General features: G+C 50.5%; 1 long non-coding RNA gene across 3 annotated transcripts in view; it reads right to left on the bottom strand.

Annotated features, from left to right (window-relative positions):
• Positions 1-13,702: 13,702 nt before the first annotated feature.
• Positions 13,703-21,141, bottom strand: part of LOC123619448 (uncharacterized) — a 72,986-nt gene continuing 65,547 nt past the window's right edge. For 2 of the 3 annotated variants that reach the window (XR_006728053.2, XR_012504850.1), the window contains one exon: positions 13,704-14,342. This is a non-coding gene — a long non-coding RNA (uncharacterized LOC123619448). Of the gene's footprint in view, positions 14,343-21,141 lie in introns of all 3 variants that reach the window. The other variant, XR_012504849.1, reaches the window with a different exon arrangement.

Raw genomic sequence — 21,141 nt, 5'->3', positions numbered from 1 at the left:
CACCCCTCAGGTAAATTCTACACTCACTTCCAGAGGACCTGGCAGGATTGAGTCGGCTTCCCATCCGCTTATTCACTCACCCTCTACCACTTTTCTTCCCTTCCCTGTCTCATTCCCTCCTGTGCCCTTACTGGTGTCTCTGGGGATCACCTCCCAAATAAACTCCTTGCACTCAGGGTCCGCTTCTGCATGTGTGTCCTGGTTGTATGTTTTGTGTTGGTGAATGAGGTCAGGTTTGTACAAGTTTTGATAAATAAAAACAGGAAAGTGAAAAAAAATTCAGCCCAAACTAGGACAAAACCTAGCACAAAGAACATATCAGACTTGGCCAGGTGAAATCTCGGAAACCAGATTACATTTGTTGTTGACGTTTGAAGCTTGGGCAGAGAGCATATCTTCACGTGCCATGGGAGAAGAGGTGGGCATTTGTTCTCCTTCACTCTCTCTCTCTCACTCTCCTTTTTCTCTTCAACTTCATCTCTGCCCACTCCCTCTGGCACATTCCACAGTACAATGTCCACTCATTCCCTGAATTACTTATAATTCTCTGCTCTTTCAAGCCTCTATTCCTTTCTACAGGTTATTTCCTTTATTGGAATGACCTTTCCCCCTTTTGTCCAACCTGGAAAACTCCTATTCAGCCTTGAGAACCCAGTTCTGTCATCCCTTCAGGAGACCTTCTTTGACTCCTCCCATCAACTCTGTGCTTCTTCCCTTGGTGTTGTAATTGAATTTGCTTCCTGTCTCTAACAGGACCCCCTCCTCCCCTGCAATACACACACACAGTGAATTCCTTAAATGAAGAGCCTGCTATACTGTTAGAAACTGGGACACACAAGACATAGCGCATATTAGAAACTCAACACTGAAATTTAGTATTGCTTATTTCTTTTCTATCCTGCGTGAGAATTTTGGGAAGTTTGTATTAAAAAGGTGATCTGTTTAAAACCTAAGTTGTGGGGGAAGGTATAGCTCAAGTTGTAGAGTGCATGCACAAGGTCTTGGGTTTAATCCCCAGTACCTCCATTAAAAATGAATGAATGAAAAACAAATAAATAAACCTAATTATCTCCCCCCCAAAAATAAAAAAACTAAAAGATTTAAAAAATTTTTTTAAAAAACCTCAGTCAGTTCATGTCACTCCTTTGCTCAAAGCTCTGCAGTGACTCCCCATTTTACTCAAAGTCAAAGCCAAGGTCCCGACAATGATCTCCAAGACTGTTGGGTACAAGAGAGTACAAGAACCTGTCCCACCTCTCACATCTCTGCTCTTATCTTCTATTCTCCTCCTCCCTCTGCCTCAGCCACACTGGCCTCCTTGCTGCTCCTGGAATCTCCCAGGCGACCCTGCCTCAGGACCTTTGCACTGGCTTTTCCCGCTGGCTGGAACACTCTTTCCCCAGATAACTGCCCAGCCTACTCCTTTACTTCCTTTGAGCCTTTGCTCCAATGTCACCTTTGTGATGAGGCCTACCTGACCATCCTATTCAATTCAGCCACTGCCCCCACCTCACACTCCCAACCCCCCTTCTCCTCTCTTTTTACAGTTTCCATAGCACTTCTCTCCTTTTTAAGAGATGAGATCATTTACTCATTTGTTGTGTTTATGGTTTGTCTTCCCCTTTTCCTAGAGGGTAAACTCCGTGAGAGGTGGAATCCTCTGTACATTTTGCTCACGGATATGGCTCCAGTTTGCCTAGACCAGCTCCTAGCACGTGGCAGCCACTCACTAAATATTTGTTTAACAAACAAACCTAGGTCATCATTCCCTCTTGGATTAGAAAAGACAGACCGGCCCTCCTGGAGGTAAAAGCATAAAAGCAGCCAGAACCCCCAGTGTGTCTGCCCTCCAGGGAAGCTCAGGGCAGGGATCCTCCTCCTTCCTGGAGATTCTCCCAGAAATGCTCCTCATGTCCCCTACAACCGCTTTCATCTGATGAGGAAGTTCCTCCCTCGCAGGCACTCATCATCAAATCCCCAAGCCGGAGGAGCCCCGGGAGTGGAACGAGAGCCCCAGGAGCCAGCCAGCTGAGGCCCCCTTGGCCTGTGTTGGTGGCGGGGAAACCTGGCCACAGTGACCAGTCCTGAAATGTGCCCAAGAGGCTGGGAGAGGCCTTGCCACCTCGTACCTCCCTCCCTTTGAGTTTGGGTGCTTAGCAGCCTAAACCTGCCGGGGAACCCATCGGTGGCAGAGGGTCCATTTTGAGCAATTACAACACCATCTCTCAAAGCCATCTCTCAAGTTTTAAGGAAAATTCCACAGGTTTGTCTACCCTATTCAAAGAAAAGAGAAGAAAGCTCATCATGATTCCTCCCTTCCCTGGGCCAAGTTCTGGGAGACCAGGCAGGCCCCCATCTAATTAGCTAGCCCGAGAGGCAGGCGTGATTCACCCGTCCACCATTTACAAGCATATCAAAATTTCAGGTTGTGCAACCGAGGTGCAAAATGAAATGGTTTGGGTTTTGCCGACCTGCTACAGCGTGCTGGCTTCAGCTTGGAACTGGTGATTTGGTAAACGACTGGGTGTCGGGAGGCAGGGGGTGGCGGGGTGGACCCAGCTCCTCTTCCATAGGCAAGACTCGGCCGCCCCTGCACAGAGAGCTGAGGCAGCAGCTTAATAAGAACAGGCATGAAAGGGGGTGGGGTGGGGGGGAGGTATAGCTCAGTGGTAGGGTGTGTGCCTAGCACGCACAAGGTCCTGGGTTCATCCCCCAGTACCTCCATTAAAATAAATAAATAAAAACCTAATTGCCTCCCCCAAAATTAAAAAAGACGAAAAGAACAGGCATGAAAGCTGGGAGAGGAGTTGAGAGGACTCTGAGGTGGCGGGGATGATGGGGTAGGAGTTGAAGGCATGGGAGCACATCAAAGGGCCCCCCTCAGGCCGAACCAGTGGAAAGTTCTTTGAACTCCTAATCACATCTATTTATCTTGGGTCAAGCCTGAGACAAAAGAACCTCCTGGAAGGACCAGCCTTTGAGGGCAAGCTGGGCCCGTGAGGACCGCTTGCTCGGAGCGCTTGCTTCTCTGAGGGCACTTGGGATTCTGTGGGTAGTTCTTGCACAACCAAGAAGGCAGTTCCGGGATCCCTGAGCCCCGATGGACCTGGCTTACCAGGACCCAGAGAGCTGCAAATAGCGAGAGGGGGCCAGAAAGAAGCCGCTGGGCCCTGACCTCAGTGGCAGCCAGATACAGAGGCGAGAGCAGCCACGTCCCAGGGGTCTACTTGTCCTCTAAGACCTCCAAGTGTGCGTTGTGGAGGGAGGGGGCTGGAGGGTGGGAGGAACCAAGTTCAAAGTGGCCTTTCATTTGACTCCCTCCCCCGCCCCCGTCTGAAAACAACAACAGCAATAAAATCACCTACTTCGCGTCTGGCCCTGTTCCAAACTTCCCCTTTACTAACCATCCTATCACGATAGCCATCCTATCACGATCCCCATTTTACAGATGAGGAAACCGAGGCACGGAGTAGTAAGTGGTTCACACAAGGTTACACAACTTACAAATGGTGGAGCAGGAGACTTCGACCTGGTCAACCCAGCTCCACCATCCATGCGCCACCCTACTAAGCCCACGGCCTCCTCACCCTCACTTCCTTCCCCGCCTGCCTTCCGACCCTGAAACGGCAGGACGCGGGCAGAACCAGGACCTAGGCGGCCCTGACCTGACTCTAACATCCAGGCTTTTCATTTCAACCTCCCTGGCCCCTGGTCCTCATCTGTTTTGTCAAAGGCTGGTAACAGACCCCTGCTCCACATGCTCACAGGGGGGTTTGAAAGCTTGGGAGATGCCAGGAATGTGAATATGTTAAAAAACAAAAACAAAACCATCACCACCAAACGTGAGAGTCTGATTGTTCTTTCCTTTCCTCTTCTCAACTCCTCTGGGCTTCCTGTGAGATCAAAGTTATGAGAGGTGTGTGGTGGAAAGAGTCTGAGGGGCAGAGCTGACTGGCAAGAGGGGGTTGGGGTCCTTTCCAGCTCTGAATCTCCTCTCCTTCTCTGGCCTACCAGCCGACCCTGGAGTCTTTAACTCCAGGAGGCGCCATTCGCACAGGATACAGCGCTCGCAGTGACCCCCTGCAGTCATTCAACAACTACCAAGCTGAGTGGGAGAAGCTTCTCGAAGGGGCACATCTGCCTGGGGAACAGCCCAGCCCTGACCACAGCCCCTGGGCGTGGGGAGCGGGGACTTAAAGGCCTGAGGCACTGGACGGGTGGGGGTGAGGGGAAGGGCAGAGGCCAGGAGAGGGGTCTGGGGAGGCCAGACAGGCAAAGAGGGGCGGGCAGCCGTGAGGGAAAAGCTCAGGGACGCCCGTGCCCCCGCCCCGGCCGGGCTGTGGGAGGGAGACCCCGACCACATCAGGGGTGTGTGGCGAGGAAATGAGGCCTCCTCAGGAACGAGCTGCAAATGAGAACCGTCTGGAGCTCGGGATCCCCGCAGGAACACAGGGAAAGGATACAGTTGCGTCCATGGGAAAGTTATTATCATCTCCGCTGAAGTTAAACATTCAGGAGGGTCTGTTTTCCATCTCCTCCGCCTGGGAGCCCGCGAAGGGGGAGGCGCGTCAGGGGCTTGTCAGGAGGGCCTGGTGGGTCACGTTTTCCGAGGGGAGTCAGGGACAGGGAGGCGCTGTGAGAGGCGGCCAGGGGAGGGGAGGCCACAACCGCAGGGCCCTGCGGTGGCCGGCTCTTTCTCCAGTGCTCGGGAAGCCGTTTTGCCGAGGGCAGGCTCTCTCTGGGGGCCATCAGAGGCTGCTGCACCTCTGCAAGGCCCCGGGCAGATGGAGGGGAGGAGTGGGGAGAGCCTCTGGCCCCGAGAGAGACAAACAGGTCATGTAGAACTCATGCAGAGATGCAGGAAGGTGAGGGCCTCAGGCTTCTGGACAATTCTCTATCCCTTCAAAATGTACTAGGAACAGAAGTGTCGGGAAGAGAGGTCCAAGAAGGGGCGAGGACCAGCCTCCAGGTGATGCTCCACCAGCATCCACTAATGACCTTTGGGACAATAAAGCTGCCTCTGAGAATGGTCCTCCTGCTGCAGAGGACACGGCGACCTCCAAGCCTGTGGGAGCCCCAGCTCCTTGGCGGGCCCCTCCGAGGCCCCCACCTCAGACGTGGCTCCTTCTCTGTTCCCCCTCTACCCGGGGATTTTCCCTTCACCAAACTGGGAGGGCAGAAGGCTGTCTGCTACCTGCCTCATAGCTTCTCCCTACCCTCTATTCCACAGCTCTCCTGAGATTTTTTTCTGGGCTTTTCTCTCAAGGATAAGAACAGGGAAAGATAGGAGATTTTTAAAGAGAAAGACAGGAGATTTTTAAAGGCTCATTTCTGACACAAACACACACATACACATCCTACTTTTCTGGACAGGCAGGAACCTGCCTGGCTGCCCTTGAGGTGCTGTGGGATCTGCAAAGGCCTCAGTCCAAGCCAACAATGCCTAGCCTTGGAGGACCTCCCAGGTACTGTCCCCAGAGGCCAGCAGGAAGATCCAGGCTGTGGCCCCATTTCTGCCACCAGTCAAGCCACCTAACCTCTCAGACCAGTTTTCTCAGCTGTCAAAGTGAGGAAAGTAATGCTAGGAGCCAGAATGGTTTTAAGGGTTAGCTGACAAAACACCTCTAGCCCATGGAAGGCACATGCCAAATGAAGATCCCTTTTCTGTCCACATCCCTGACACTGGAGACACCAGCCTTGAGAACCGGAACTGAAATGAGTCAGCAATCAAATTTAAACGCTAATAACAGAGATCTAACTACAGAGGTTTATACAAATTTGAAGTTTATCCTCTCTCATCAAAAAGAGGCCAGCGGTGGGCAGTCCAAGGCCGGTATGACAACTCGACAGTCATCAGGGTCCCAGGCTCCTTCTATATTTCTGTTTTACTTTCTTTAGCATGAGGCTTCCATCCTCAAGGTCACAAAATGGCTGCTGGAGCTTCAGCCATCATCATTGCAAGCAGGAGAGGTTTAGGAAGAAGGAGAAGAGCAAGAGACAAAGGGGACTCCTCCCAGTGAAATTACTTGCCGTTACATATTATGAGCCACCTCTTCACTTCCAACAAAGCTGGGGATAAACGGCCCCTTCCCTAAGCCTCACCCCAATGTCCCTCCTTGTGGCCCTGTTCCCTCCTCTATCTCCCTATAACCTGGCAACAGACAGGTCAATGCCTAGCCCAGCAGAAGACCCAAAGTACCCCAGTTCAGCAATGGGTAAGCATCTGCTCTGACTGGTCATTGCCTGTCCTATAGGCAGTGAAATATTTCAAACATCACCCTTGGAAGGATGGGGGTCAGGCAGGTGAACAGCCCAAATGAAGTTTCCTAGTAGTTGCACAAGAAGAAGGAAAAGGAAGTGAGTGACAGCTCAAAGGACACAAAGCAATTCTACCAAGCAAGATTTGGTCCACTCTCTAGAATAAGAAGTACCCTTAGAACTGGGCAATCAAGACCCCTGGCCTGGGTTCCATGATCTAGAGGGCCCTGCTCTAGCCACACCTCTGCCCACAAGGCAAGGCATTCACAGGACCAAAGAGACACCCACCTGGAGTCTCTTCTTCCCTCTGGATACACTCTGGGATCCTGGGACCCCAGAATTTCCTGCCAGACAGCCCTAAGTTCACTACCAGGGACTGCCCAGACCTCTTCCCCTTGTCGGTCCTCTCAAGAGCACACATCACTGTCTGTTCACATCCTTAGGTGGCCAAGGGGTGGCTGTTTGCTGGGGGAGTTTGGGGGAGGGCAGAAAGTGGACAGCACTGGACCAGGTGGGCTGGAGGGCGAGCATGTCCGCGCACCAGGCCTCTCCCAGTGCAGGACCGAGCTCCACAGGTGGGAAGGGGACCCGCAGAGGGGGGCCGGGAACCAGCTGTGCTCCAGTGCAAAATGCTGCGGAATCCAAGAATTCTAAACTTGCACCTGGCCTTTCACATCACTGTGAAGTTACATTTGTCAACATACTTTACGTAATGGCTGGTAGGCTTGATTTTAATGTTTAAATATTTACAGATATGGAACGTGGGCCTCTGTGTGTACTCCTGTCCTGGCCCCCAACAAAATTAGGGGTAGGCATGTCCACAATGATCACTCATCTGTGAGTCTGGCTGCTGTACCTTGGGGGAGGGAATAATCAGAGCGGGAAGCCGACCTGGATGGAGTGAGCCAGCCGTGAGGCCCGGGAGGTGGACTTGAGCGGCACCATCAAGGCAGCCAAGACCCAAGGTCCCCCACCCATATCTTCCCGTCTGCTGTGGGAGCCCTGGGTGTTCCTCACAGGATTGTGAAGCAGGGCCGCGGCTCTGAGGTCTGGCTGCGTGTTGTTTAATGACCATCTTGGCTGCTGCAAGGGACACCTAGTGAGCATTTTCTGGGGCTGATGAACCAGGCTGTGTGGAGGCAGGCGGCAGCCGCGGCGTAGGTACCACTCACGGTGGAGGAGGTGGAGTAACGCACCAATGTCTGCTCTCGAGCTCACAGAGAACTACAGGTAGGAGAGGCTGTGAGTGAGCTTACTGCCGATGGACCAGACAGATGCCACCCACTGGCAGGACAGCCTGCGGAAAGGCAGCAGATGGAAAGACCCCAGCCCCATCTCTGGAGGAACACCCCTTCCCCAGTCATAGGGAAATCAAGAGCTTTGCGAATGGTCTGACCTGCCCCTTTCCCTCTGGAGCTTGCTGGAAGTGACCATTTCAGCCCATCTTTCCTTGCAGTGACAGACATGGGGCACGGCACGGTTACCGTGACAAGGACCTGAGCTGCTTCTCATTCTCGCCCCAGCCTGCAACTCAGTCCTGGCTCCCGGGGCTTCCCAGGTGCAGCTCCCCTGACCCCCTGCAGCCCCGCCTCTTCTCTTTCCCTGGAGCCATCTCCCCCGCACTTGGGCGTCTGGAGAAAACGTTAAAGCTGAGCCCTGCTTACATGTACCAGCCAGCCTGGGGTCCCCGGCTTCTGGGGACTAAGAGTCACTCTCCTAAAACTGGATGGCAGATTCAGTCTGTTGGCACGTCTGGGCACTCTTTGGGGAAGGGAATCCCTAGTTTTCATGTGTCACCTAGCAAAAAACCCCCAACAATTTCTGGTTTCTTGTGAGTAAACACTTTTTAATACATGTGTGTCCGATGATCGTTTTCAGTAGGAAATATTGTTTTGCTAACTTTGAAAAGTATATTATAAAAGCTTTCATGGCTTGGAATAAATAAGTCATAAGCTTCAGAAAGCAAAGGGGAGAAGATGGTAGTCGCGGTGAGGAGAGAGAGAAGGGGAGAGAGGGAGAGAGAGAAAGAGAGAAATCTCACTTCCTGAGAGAGGCTTTGCCAATGGCCCAAACAAAATCTAAATCCTCTATTACACTCTCTCAGCGTCTCACATTTTTCCTCCAGAGCATTTATCTCGATTGGTGATTATGTGTTTACTTATAAGGTGATTTGCTTTCTGGCTGAAGTTAGGAACTGTTCCTATTTTATTTTCAAGCATCTATGCATTGCCTAGCACAGTTTAGGCACTCAATAAATATGTGTACAGTGAATTAATGAATTTTTTCAAGGGAATAGGTCCCGAAACAAACTTACAGGCTTTTGCAGGAGAGGGAGACCAGCTTCCATGTACTCTCAAACCAATTCCAATTATTGGTTAGGATTCAGCCGCAAAACACAAGATGTGAGAGGAGACAGATAGTGCCTTGAGCCCCAAATCTGTACCTATGCACCTCCTGCCCCTCCCCGCCCCACCCGGTGCCGTCCCAGTTATGAGATAAACTGTGTAACAAATTTTCCCAAGACTTAGTGGCATTTAAAAAAATAATAATTATGCTCACAGATTCTGCAGGTCAGGAATGCAGACAGTAGGGACAGCTTGTCTCTGCTCCGTGATGTCTGGGCCCTCAGCTGGAGGACTCGGAGGCTGAGGGCTGGGGCCCCCGTGTCTCTCCCCATGAGCCTCTCCATGTGGACTCTCCGCTTGGGTTGGTTTGGACTTGCTCACAGCACGGCAGCTGGGTTCCAAGGCAGAGTATCCCAGGTGGAAGTGGTATTGCCTTTGATAACCCCGCCTCCAAAGTCAATTAGTATCCCCTCCGTGAGACAGAGAACAACTCATGGCAGCAAGTACAAGGTCCTACCTGGGATGAAGGAGGGGGACTCAGACTCCACCGGTGGATGGGAGAGTCATGGTTCTAGAAAACTATGGAGGACCAGAAATATGGCTACGGCTATTTTTGGAAAATAAAATCTGCCACATGCCTGACACCAATGTGCCAGTCCCAGGCATCATGTCCTCAGATCCATCCCTCGTCCCTTCCTCTGTCTGGTTTTGTCTGCCTGTTTCCTGGCACCTGTGGAAGGCACCGGAAGGAGCCTGGAGGACAGGAGGAAAGGAGAAGCCAGGGTATTTCTCCTCCTTGCTCTCTGCCTCAGCAGCTGGAGCACCTCTGTGGCTGCAGAACCCAGAGGACAGAACCACTAAAGCTCCGGTTTCTGCCTGCTGAGTCCACTTCCGGGATCCGTTGACCCCACTTCCGGGCTCCAGTGACCCAGCTCTTCCCCTCACCCCTCCAGCTTTAGGGGCAACTGAGGTTTCCTGGACTTGCTTATCTCTAACTTGCCTCCCTTTCTGTTTGGCATCTCTGTCTTCCATCACATGTGTAAACAATTTTATGCATTAAGTTCCATCTGCTCCAAACACCTAGAGTACTTCCCATATTCTCAACTGGACTTTGACCAATATAACTAGCAAGGACCAGCGAGCGCTTGCAGGAGAGCAGAGAAGGTCACGGAGTATGAGATACACCAACCCTGTGCTCTCATCAGCCCACGGAAAGGAGCAGGGGCTCTGGATGTGGCATGCGCGATGGGCTCTGATCCAGGAGGGGACCCTGCCCCTCCCCACACTGGATGCTACCTTTTAATTTTATAAGTTGGAGAGGCTTTACACACAGGGGACAGTCAAGATTTGGAGGCAAGCATGCTGGAGGAAGGGGAGCCCTCAGCCCAACGCAAACTTAGTTTCCGTCACAGCCACTCCCACTAGGGGGAATGTGGGGGTCCTCAGCCTGAGCAGGCAACAAGAGAAGGGTTCTAGGAGTCGTCATTGAACCCTGCTTGTCACTCCACAAAATGTTTGCAACATACACAGCAGGCAAACTGTTTCCATCTATAAGCAAAGAGTTTCTCTAAATTAGGAAAAAATAGTCCACTAAAAAATAAGCAAGAAAGGCAAAATATAGGATCACAAATCACAGATGAAGCAGCATACAAGGCCCATAAACATATGAGAAGATGCTCAAATTCACCCAGTGACAAGAGTAATAGAAAATTAAAGCCAAAATGAAATACCATGTTTAACCTGTTCCACCGGCAGAAAAATTTAAACTGACAACAGTTCGTGTTGGTGGGAGGGTAAATTGGTTCAGCATTTTTTTTGTAAAGCAATTTGGCAATATCTTTCACAACTGTAAGTGCATAAATCCTCTTTGCTTAATACCCCCTACCAAAATCGATCTTAAGGAAAGCCCAGGGAAACATGAACTCGTTCACTCCAAAAATAAATATTGCATGCTGTTCCAGGTGCTGGGGACTGTTCCAGGTGCTGGCACCATTCCAGGTGCCAGAGGATGTCTCAGTGAAAAAGCAAGTCCACGCTCACATCCTAATGGAAGAGACAGTTAAAAACCTGTGGCCATTGCACTCACCAAGGATGCTACAAAAGACTGACAATGTTGAGTGCTGATAAGAATATGGAGCAACCAGAACTCTCATACTTTGCTGGTGGGCATGTAAAACAGTGTCAGTTTCCGATAAATATACACTTATCATATAACCCAGCATTAGTACCCTTAGATATTTACACAGGAAAAATAAAAACATATGACTGCAAATCCTTGTAGATGAACATTCATAGCACTTTTCTTCATAATAGCCCCAAGTATAAATGACCCAAATGTCCGTCAAAAGAAGAATAAATAGACAGATGGCGATATATCCAAACAGCGATGTACTACTCAGCAATAAAAAGGAATTAACTATAGTTTCACACAATAACATGGATGAACCTCAAAAATATTATGCTGAACAAACTATTACACAGTCACATGAGAGGGCATCCTGTATGATTCCATTTATATGTAATCCCAGAAAAGACGAAAATTGATCTTTAATGGCAAAGCAAATCAGTGCTTACCTGGGGCTGGGGGTGGGAGGAGGGGCTTGACTGTAAAGGGGGCGCAAGGAAACTCCAGGGTGATGAAAATGTTCTAGACTTTATGATGGTGGTTACGCGGTAGGTGGTAACATGGGTTACGTTTGTCAAATCTCATCAATCTGTACACTTAAAATGGGTCCATTTTATCGTATGTAAGTTATCCATCACTGAGGTTGATTCAAAGAAAATGTGTGGGTGGATTCTTGCTGTATATGACACAGTCCCACCCACAAAACCTTCTGGAGACAAGAGCATGGGTTCAATCTCGTGGCCTGCAAATCAGGCACCAAGGGCCATGCTGGAATGTGTGAGAGACACTGAACTCCGCAGTCACACAGATGAGGACGCAAGGGGACACCTGTCAGGAAGTGCCGTCTCTCTCAGGAAGTGCAAGATAGTGTTTTGATCAGAGGCAGCAGATATGAACTGAAATAGTACTGCTTTATGATGTTAGGGACTCATGGCCTGAAAGCTGAATCCAGGATTTTAAAACTATACCGAATTATGCGTCACCCTACGGTTTAGGTGTATAACCAAAGTTGCTACTGTCCTTGTTACCTATTGCCACATGGTGCCCCCAAACCTAGTGGCTTTAGTACAACTTACTATTATCTCTCACAGTTCTGTGAGTTGACTGGGCTCAGCTGGGGGTGTTTTTTTACTCTGGGTTCTCATGTGGTTGCAGTCAGGTGTTGGCTGGGGCTGGAGTCCTCTGAAGGCTTAACCCAGCGGGACGTCCAAAATGGCACACACATGGGGCTGGCAGTTAATGTTGGCTGTGGGCTGGGAACTTAACTGGGGTTTCAATTGGAGTGCCTTAGAGGCGGCCTGTCCACGTAGTTTGGCCTTCTCACAGCATGGTGTCTAGGTTCCAAGAGGGAGTGTCCCCAGAGTGAGCATTCTAGTAAGTTCAGATGGAAGCTTCAAGGCTTTTCGTGACCTCGTCCTGAAAAATCACACAGCATCACGTTCGCCTTGTTCCATCAGAGCAGTCATAGGACCTACCTGGGTTCAAAGGGGTAGTGAGATAGACCTCCCTCCTTGAAGGTCACACTGCAGAAGAACATGTGGGATATTGTTGCAGCCATCTTTTAAAAATGCCACCCATCCCAACTATATAAGGAAACCTCATTTTTCTTTGTTCCTCAGTATAGTTTTACATTGGGCGCCAACAACTTTGACTAAGGGCAAAGGTTTGAGAGCGGCAGGATTACACTGGTGGTCAGCACAGTGGTACGTGGGGCCTTGTTACATACACGCTAGCAGAATTAGGTATTACAGAACTTAGTGTCTTCAAATAACTGGTTACTTTTCCTCTACAGCCCTTGGAGTGCTTAATATTGTCTCTTTTACTCCAGGATTCCCCTCTGCTATTAGCCTTCACCCTTCCCTCAGGATCAACCTAATCTGAAAGCTAATTCTCTGGGCCACACCTGACTCTACAATCTCGTCGCCCAGCATTTCAGTCCCTACTGTTCTCCAGGCATTTACAGTACCTCCTAGAGCTGGGCTGCAATGCCTCACTTCACCAACAGGTGGCAACAGAACATTTGACTCAGGCTTGTATTTTAAGGAAAGGGGGTGTGGGATAGGGTCCCTGAGAAAGAAAGGCAGCAAAGGAAGTATATTAACATTCCTGCGTTCCAGCCTGAAATTTTCATCTTTGAATTTTTAATTGCTCTAAAATACCTTTTTTTTGTCAAGCTTTGAAGTTTGATAATACTAGCTTCCTCTTGAACAAAGGATATCTATGCAGCTGTACCAGAGGGAGTCTTGATAGTAAAAGATTTCATCCATTATCCCAACTCATTATAGAGCCAATCAACAAACCATAATGGATAAGCCACTGTGCCAAGGACATTGGATTAGGTTCTTAAGGTGGGTCATGATAAGAAATCAAGTGCCTACTTTCAAGGCACCTACAAAACAGTGTGTAATCAACTTAGACATGGCAGCTGAGGGCTCAGGTGTGGGCCAGTGGAAGCCCATGACTGCCCCAGCGGCGGGGGAGGGGAGAGGGACCAATGTGGGGAGGGACAGGGCGGGAGAGCCAAAGGGAAACCGGATATTGATGCCCACAGGATACGGCTGGGCAAAATGTCAGAGGGAAATAAGGGAGAAAAGTAAAGCAGTAAAAAGAGAGTTGCACAAAAAGACAGACTTAACTTGAGTGGAAGGTACAGACCTTAATTTCGAATTATAAGATGTTCATACCAACAGGAACCTCCAGAGACCATCCAGCCCCAAACTAATGACCAGTAGGGCCACCGTCAGTCAGCAGAGCGCCCGGACTAGAAGTGCCGCCCTGACTTCCACGTTAGGGCTCTTTCCAAGTGCTGAGCGAAGATGATGTAACCCAGGCAAAGACACAGTTATTAGTCAGAATTTCCAAGAGGCAGTAACCTCTCCTCTTTTTCACCAAGTCCAGCTCATTCTGGCAACTCCCTGAGTGACCTCGGGGAGGTTGCTTCTCCTCTCTGAGCCTCATGTCTGTCTCCCGTCAAACGCAGAGTGTATGCTTTGCACAATTCATGATGCTTTATATATGTCAATTCATTTCCTCCCCACTACAATCATCTGAGGTAGGTATGGTGACTCCTATCCCCACTTTACAGATGAGGAAACTGAGGCAGGGTTTAGTAAACTTGTCCAAAGTCACGCAGCTAGTAAGGGGTAGAGAAGTAATTCACACCGAGGCTATCTGACTCCGAATCTGTGCTCTCAACCACTAGGTCATCCTGCCTTTCAGCTGGCACGGCTGAATGGGACAAGATGCCCTCCACGGTCCCTTCTATGGCTGACATGTTTATGTTCTACCCACCTGCTTCCTCAAGGACTGGTCCAGGAGAACCTAGAGTCAAACTCTCTTAGGTAGGAAAAACCCGACAAGAGTGACAGAACAGACCCAGTGCCTAAGAAAATCCTCCCCGAAGGACCATGTATCCTTCTGCTTTTTGGCACATTTTACAACTCTAGACCTCATGGAAAAGGCCAGTGGGGACGATCAGAATCCTGAGATGAGAGACGAATGTGGAGGGCGATCGGAAGAACTTGCCTTTTTCAACCCGTCCGTCTTTGTTGTTACTTCTCTCGGCGGCTGTTCTTATGCACAGAGGGCCCACTTTTCCAACTGTGATTTTTAAACTGCAGCAGAGAGAAAGCAAAATAAACACAGAATGGTCGGCCGAGGGCCCGTACTTTCTATTCCCTGGTTACAAAGTAAAATTAGCTAGCTGGTGGCCAGGGCTGGGAGATTTATTTTGGTCTGAAGTCAACCCACAGATTAACAATATTGGCAAAAACTGTACAGGAGGGGAAAATATTTTGGACAAGGCTGCAGATGTTTGCAGATACATCATTCCCCTCTGCGCCGTGGCCAAGGTTAAAGAGAATGGGAGGCAGGAGCAGGCTGCGCCGTGTCCTTTCTGAGAACAGTCTTTTTTCCCTGCACGATGCCAGCTCACGCCCTCTGAGCGCTGTGGTGTGGTGCTCAGCAGGACAGAGGGAAGGTGGCCGGGAAAGCACACACCCCATCTTTTAGAAGACGGGCTTGCTCATCTTTTATTCCTCCTTTCCTTCCAAGACCCACATTCCATTCTGAGGGTAATTCTCAGGCAAGAGCAATTTCCGGATTCTCAAGGACTAACCGAGGGTAGTGTCAGAAAAAATTATCCAAAACTGGAAATAGGCGAAAGAGATTATTGGGTATTCTTTCAGCACAGTGCAGGGCTGGCACCTTTGATTGATTTCCTATTGACTGGGTTATTTTACAATCCCACGGTGGCAGAGGTTGGTTAACTTTCAGATTTTTGTCTGGTAGAGATGCAAATAATCTCTAACCTAGCTATCTCACCCTAACATTCTTCTATTCAATTGCCTATAAATACCGAGCTCCTCGCATTCTCACGATAACCAGTTTTAACATCTTAGAGGTTCCCTCATTAATGAATGAGTTAAATCAAATCTTTGACATGTGGTCATTTTATATTTGCATGAGAGTCAAGCATTTTCACCTTTTGAAAATTTCATTTTAACACGGGCATGCTTGCATCTATTGAGACGACATTTTTTTCTTCTGGACTCTTTGTCATCCCAACTCAAGCCCCAGGGGCCAAGACCCCAGCCGCCTCCAGGTGGACTCCACATGGTGAGGCCATCTCGGTCCCCTTTGTGGCAACGGGGCTGCAGATGAGCCCCCGGCCCCCTGGTCCCGCTCATCTCCACCCTGCCCTGGAGTCTGCTGGTCCTTCAAGGAACAGCTGTGGGTAGGGAAAGAGATCCAGGACACACAGGAGTCACCGGCCTCTTCCAGAGAGCTCATGAGCTTAGGCACAAGAGGGCATCAGATCTCTGACTCTGAGCAAGTTTTCTCATCCTCAAAATGGGGAATAGTCATTGCCACATTGTAGATTTCACGGGAGGTTTCTAAAGGGCTTCGCAAACTTTAATGTGCATGATTCACCTGGGGGATTTTAAAATACGAATGCTAATTCGGCAGGTCTGGGGAGCAGCGTAGGATCTGCCTTCCTGACAGCCTCTCAGGTGATGCTGCTGCTGGTCCACGGGCCCTTTGAGTGGCAAGGCTCTGGGGCCGCTGGGAAGACTGCCCTTTGAAAACCCCAGGGCACAGCAGAAATGTACCTTTGAGTAGTTAACGATGTCCACTTACTGCCACAGGTCTGAATAAAATCCTAGCAACCGCCGTCTCCTAAACCCACGATGTGCCCTTAACACTCCTGACCTCCCTGAATCCCCACAACCAGCCCATGAGGGGAGGAACTGCCATCATTCCAATTTTACCAAAGAGGAAACTGAGGCCCACACCGGTTACATAACAGCGCTGGCTTTTGGAGCCCGGTTTGCTGAGCTCTAACCACATTACCACACAGCTTCCTGCCTCCACCACAACCTCGCAGGGCTGGGCTCCTCGGCCAGATCTGTAGGGGCGTTTGAAAGGGAGAAGGGAGAACTTCCCTTCTTTACCACGTGGTCCCCCCACCCCGCCCCCGTTGCCCTCTTGTTGCCTGGATCATTCATCCACCCTCCCCCACAGCAGCTGTCAGAGGGAGGGCGCGACTTCTGATTAATTCCACAGTAGCCAAATGTTCCTTAAGAACCTAGGGGTGGCAGAGCTTGGTTCTTCGCCCTGGAGAGGAATCTGGAGAAATTCAAAGAACGAAAACAGATCTCTGCCTTCAGGAAGGTTAAGATCCCACAGGGAAGCTAGCATGTATACACTACTGCAGTACAAATTCAGATAGTCCCTGCCAGGCCTTTGGTTTGGGGCGCCCCCTCTCCTCTGGGCAGGGCCCCTGTTTATCAGCAGACCTTTTGGTCTGTAAAGATAATCCTTCTGAGTTTTTTTTTTTTTTTTTTATTCTGATAGACTGGGGGTTGGGGGAAGGACAAGGCAGGTGGCAGATGGGGCGGGTCTGTTTCTGTTGACGGTGTGTGCTCCCAGGGACCCAGGGACTGGGTGCTCCTTTGCCAAATGTAAATATCAAACCAATAAATGCTAATGTAGCATGAAAAAGTGCTGATTTGGGAGAAAGTTCCAATCATTTAGAGAGCTTGTTGCAGAAAGCGTTTAGGTGTTCCGGCTATGAGAGAGCTGGGAAAGGAATTAAGGGGATGGAATTCATAGTTCCCTTCTGGGGGGTGGTACGACCCTGGCCACCCATTCCAGGGAAGGGGAACCAGCAAAGACAGACAGGGCAGGGTGTTGGGGCGGGGCAGTAAACCAGACAAAACCAGGAGAGGGGGTCAAGTTCCTGAACACCTGGCACCAGAAGAGGGAGATAGCAAAGAGCCCTGTTAACTTGACACCTGCCTTGATGGGTCTTTGCCCAAGGTCACTGTCATCCTGATGGGTTTCCTGAATGTAGCCCCAGCCACATCAGCCTGCCTTCAGGGACCCCTTTCTGATTGATAGCTCTGGTCTCTCTGTCCCTCGCCCCCCCTATTCCCACCCCACCATACACCCACACCTCTAACACACCTATCAGGAACCACCGCCCCAAACCTGCCGTATCGCCTCACCTCACAGAGGCCCTGGAAGAACTCTGCAAATACTTACGACCTTGACTCCATACGAGTGGTTGTTAAGGGAGCTGGGAGATGAGAAAACAGGGAAGGATGTTGAAGAGAAAGACTCAGCTGGGTTCCAGGACAGACTCTGCTACCTCTCTGACCTTAGAAAAGACATCACAGCTCTCTGAGCCCAGAAGCCTCACTTGCTTCATCTGTAGAATGGGAATCACAACTCCCACCCGGACAATTAAAAGAGACAGTGATACATGTGCCAGGACTCGGTAGCCTGCACATCTAGACAGTCATCCCTGCACGTTTCTCAGCAGGGCAGTTTGCCTGGGGGATGAGGAGCAGTGGGGGCCTCTGGGCAAAGGACATCAGGGGCCACACTCTGCAAGGCCCCAGGCCTTCTAGGTTCTCTTTCTGGTCTCAGGACACTGAGCAAAGCACCTTAAGCCTCCTTATAGCAACTGCTGCCTCTGAACATCACAGAGGAAAAAACTTCAGAGGGAAAACCACTCACCCATCATCCTGCCTTCTCCCCTCTAATCCAATCTGGCTGTCTAATCCAGTCAAGTTTACATCTAAATGTTTCTGGAACCTGCCTCCCCCTTTCTCAGGGCTCCGCCTTGGTTCAGATCCTCTTGACTTTTGCTCAGAAATTTGCAGGTTCCCTGCTTTAAGACCCCCACCCCAGCCCCCTCTTCCTCCTCGTGGCTGCCTCCATCACCCCACTGCTCTGCTTTTACCCCCTGTTCTGGCCTCATCTAACCCTGCCCTCGCAGCCCAGCCCTCCTGGCTCAGAGGGCTCAGAACCTGCTCCCCACTGCCCCACCTCAGGGCCTTTGCACCTGCTACTTCAGCAGAACAGCAACTTTGATCTGGCCTTTTCGGCTCAGCTGGAACCCCGGGCTCCTTGCTTACCCTCAGTGGAATATGAGCTCCTCGCACGCACTTCCTTCTCTCTCTCTCTCAGGGTTTGCACAGCTCTCAGCCTGCTAGGACAGTCTCCCTTTGAACACGCTCAGAAGTCCAAGGTCAAGCTCTGGAAGGAGCATTTCCAATAAGGAGGGGCACCTGGGCCCTGGGCCTTGGTGGCTGTCTCTCCCTGATTTTCCCCTTCCACAACCTTGGGATCCTCTTTGAAACCTTGAGACTGCCGTCAGCCTGGGCAGGGGCCTAAAAGACCTTGCAGAAGAATATAAAAGGCTGAAAGCAGAGTGGCTGAGGCAGTCAGTTCTCAGCCTTTTAAACTCTCACAGAATACTGAGCTGGGCATCAGGCTGAGATACGGTGGAGACTAAGAGAGACCCAGATTCTACCCTCCCGGAGAAACTTGGCTGTAGGGGATCCCAGCTGCCATGGCATGAGGACACTCAAGCAGCTGTGTGGAGGCCTGCGTGGAGAGAACTGAGGCCCCCAGCCAGCAGCCAGTGCCAGCTTGCCAGCCACGTGACTGAACCACTTTGAGCCTTCGGACAACTGCAGCCTCAGCCACGTCTGACTGCCACCTTTTGAGAAAAGCTGGGCCATGGCCACCTGACCAAGCTTTGGATGTCTGCGCCAGAGAAAGCAAGAGAGTGGGGAAGAAATGATTTCTGTTGTTTTAAGCCACTAAGTTTGGGGGTGACTTGCTACCCAGCAATATACGACGAATACTGTGCCACAGATGGTTGAACTCAGGTTGGATAAGTGAATAATAGATAGTGTCACAGTGGCTCCCGTCTGTTGAATACCCACCCACGTGCCAAGCGTCCTGCCATCCTCTGCACGCCTCACCTAACCTGCTCCCACAGTGATCCCGAGGCAGGACTTCTTCCCAATTCAGAGATAAGCCACTTGTCCAAGACCACGCAGTAAGTGGCAGAGCTCTCTCTGGCCCCACAATCTGGGACACTGTCCTATGGGCCTGTGTGAAGAACCCCCTCTCCTGGGTTCAGCTCTTCCTCCTCGTGTGTCCCACTCAGCTCAGACTCGGGCCAGTGACCTGTGATGGGGAAGGAACAAGCATGATCTAGCAGAGACGCTGTGTGGGGTGCCCAGGGCCTGCATTCCCTCAGCACCCCCTGTTCCCACCCATCAAAGACAAAAGTCTTAGGAAAATTGGGGTGCACAGCAGACTGTCTTTCCCAAGAAAGGCTGCGACAATATCATCCAGCCCATGTGCTCTTCTACAATGTGACACTGACATTTCCCATTGAGAGACTGGGTCTGTGACCCCTTCCCCTAAATTCTGGCAGGCTTGTGACTGCTTGCATCAAAAAAGTACAGTGGAGGGGGCAGGTATAGCTCAGTGGTAGGGTGCATGCTTGGCATGCGCGAGGTCCTGGGTTCAATCCCCAGTGCCTCTGTTAAGGTAAATAAAGAAATGAAAGAGAGAATGAATGAAAGAACAGTGGAAGTGATGTCTGGTGACGCCCAAGGCTGAGCCCTAAACGCCCATGCAGCTTCCGCCTTGTTTGCTAGAACAATCACACTCGAAGCCCTGAGCCCCCACGTCAGAAGTCCCACCAAGCCGAGGCCACCATGCTGTGATAAAGCCCAAGTTATGTAGGGAGGCCACCTGTAGGTTCTCCGGCCACCATCCAAGCCTCTGCTTCCCCCCAGCACAGGCACCGGACATGTCGATGATTGAAACTGCGAATAACTCCAGCCCGCAACTATCATCGCTGGGCTCGGAGTCTTCCCAGCTGAGGTCCCAGACGTGGTGACGCACAGACAAGCCATCCCCCGCTGCGCCCTACCAGAATTCCTGACCCACAGAGTCCATGAGCATAACAAAATGGTTGTTTGAAGTCACGAAATTTTGGAGGGACTTATTACATAGTGATGGTAACTGGAACAATGTTCCAGAAAAAGAGGGCAGAAGGCTGGGTCAGCCAGTGGGTCCCCCCTTCCCCAACATACACAGACCAGCCACAGTTGTGTCTCAACTCGGAAACCTAGGAACCTCTGCATCCTCCCTTATACCACTGCCCCCCACCTACCCCTGAGAACTGAAACCCCCAAATTCCCTCTCCCTGTGAGTCTCAGCCCCGCTATTAACCCCTTTACATGGTCACCTCCCATGTTGAACAAGGCTGCCCTGTGTAACCAACAGCATATTTTGATGATGTGACACTTCCAAGGTTAAGTCATAAAAGACACTCTGGGTTCTGTCTGGCTCTTTTGAATCACTTGCTCTAGGGGAAGCTAGCTACCATGCCAGGAGGATTCCCAAGCAGCCTCATGAGGGGCCCACATGCCAAGGAACTGAGCCCTCCTGCCAACAGCCAACCCCGTTTCACCAGCCACGCAAGTAAGCCACCTTGAAAGTGGGTCCTCCAGCCCCGGGAAATCTTTCAGATGATCATTGGTGACTCGGGCCAACATCCTGGCTACAACCTCACGGGAGACCCCAAGCCAGGACCACCCAATTCAGCTGCTCCCAAATTCCTGATCTTCAGCAACTGTGAGATAAGAAATGGGTATTGTTTCAAGTCACTACACTTGGGGGTAATTTGTTATTCCCCGTCCCTACGTTAAACAGCACCGGGACCAGACATACTTTCCCATCCCCATGTTGAAAGAATACTGAGAACAAATGAAAATAACTTCGCTATTTGTTCTAAGAAATACTTCCACCGGGAAGATAACCAACTAAAATAGCTTGTTAACAAGACCAATAGCTAGCTTATCAAGACCTAACAAAACCTCTGCCTTGCTGTGTTCACCAATCCAGAACGATTTTGTCATAAACTCTGCCCCATCCCAGACAGTTTCTTGCCTTGAAAGACCCAATTTCAAAATAACCCAGTCCAGTCTCTAAAATGCTATAAATACCCTTCCCCAGTGTCCCTGCTTGGAGACGTCACCAGCATTCTGTCACCCAGGTACGCTTCCTTACTGAAGTAGGTCTGATAAATTAAGCTTT

Source organism: Camelus bactrianus, chromosome X (assembly GCF_048773025.1).
Source record: "Camelus bactrianus isolate YW-2024 breed Bactrian camel chromosome X, ASM4877302v1, whole genome shotgun sequence".
Classification (NCBI taxonomy): Eukaryota; Metazoa; Chordata; class Mammalia; order Artiodactyla; family Camelidae; genus Camelus; species Camelus bactrianus.
The sequence above is the reverse complement of the archived record's forward strand: the minus strand, read 5'-3'. Positions and strand labels throughout refer to the sequence as shown.